The 1,392-nt window shown below is 44.5% G+C and overlaps 1 non-coding gene across 1 annotated transcript; it reads right to left on the bottom strand.

Moving 5' to 3' along the window:
* Positions 1 to 811: 811 nt before the first annotated feature.
* Trnas-cga lies at positions 812 to 888 on the bottom strand. Its single transcript has one exon. It is a non-coding gene; the product is annotated as a tRNA-Ser (tRNA).
* Positions 889 to 1,392: the final 504 nt, after the last annotated feature.

Genomic DNA, 1,392 nt, shown 5'->3' with positions numbered 1-1,392 from the left:
TACACGAAATACATTTGCAGTATATTCTCGGCAACAAATAGGTTCAATGGCTGTCTGGACGTCAAGATATACTCACATCAAATACTCGTTTCCTTATTGAAGCATTACAATGTATTACAACCATGTAACCATGATTCCTCAATCGGAACAGCATTACGACCTAATATAGGAAGAACGTAACGGACTGCTGGTAGTAAGCTCCTGATTCGGCTACATACATAGCTGTAATAGAAATAATCAAAGTAGATCCATGGAACGACAGGCAGAAGATATATACTTCCATAGCTCTGAGCCCAGGTGATCCCATCGTTTGACAGAACTTTACAAACCACGAAATTGTCAGCGGAATTTGAGGGAAACTTTAACGTCTACATCTGCACTTAAGCTACGTTATATTGTGTGGCAGAGGGTAGTTATGGTATATATATAACTTTCTAATAATCCTACCTGATAATGGTCCGACTGATGAACAATACTCAAGAAATGTCGAACGAGTTTTTTAAAAACCACTTCTCTTGTGGATGAGGTAATTCCCTTCAGATTGTTCCAGGATATCTTAGATACTCCTCTGCTTCTCCGTGACAATTTTTGAATTGGTCTTGCCTCTTTAGTCCATATATGACAGCTATTCTGAGGTATTTTCCGGTTGTTATTGTATCCAATGTTTTATTGCCAAACTCGTAACCTATGCACGTGCAGGACATTACATTTATTTACTTGCTGTGTCAACTAGACCAATCATGAACTACAATGAGATTTTCACTCTGCAGCGGAGTGTGCGCTGATATGAAACTTCCCGGCAGATTATGAGTGTATCTCCGACCGAGACTCGAACTCGGGACCTTTGCCTTTCGCGGGCAATTGCTCTACCATCTGAGCTATCGAAGCACGACTCACGCCCGGTACTCACAGCTTTACTTCTGCCAGTACCTCGTCTCCTACCTTCCAAACTTTACAGAAGCTCTCCTGCGAACCTTGCAGTTCTGCAAGGTTCGCAGGAGAGCTTCTGTAAAGTTTGGAAGGTAGATGACTTTGGAAGGTAGGAGACTTCACAGAAGCTCTCCTGTGAACCTTGCAGTTCTGCAAGCTTCGCAGGAGAGCTTCTGTAAACTTTGGAAGGTAGGAGACGAGGTACTGGCAGAAGTAAAGCTGTGAGTACCGGGCGTGAGTCGTGCTTCGGTAGCTCAGATGGTAGAGCAGTTGCCCGCGAAAGGCAAAGGTCCCGAGTTCGAGTCTCAGTCGGGCACACAGTTTTAATCTGCCAGGAAGTTTCAATCGTGAACTGTTGGCATGTCTTCCCGCGTTTCGATACGGTTGTCTGTTGTTGCAACCTTCCTGTAGACAACAGCTTCGTCTGACAACCGCCCCGGACAGCTTACGACGTTACCCTCT

This window comes from Schistocerca americana, chromosome 6, assembly GCF_021461395.2.
Source record: "Schistocerca americana isolate TAMUIC-IGC-003095 chromosome 6, iqSchAmer2.1, whole genome shotgun sequence".
NCBI classification, from domain to species: Eukaryota; Metazoa; Arthropoda; class Insecta; order Orthoptera; family Acrididae; genus Schistocerca; species Schistocerca americana.
This window is presented reverse-complemented; position numbering and strand designations above follow the sequence as displayed.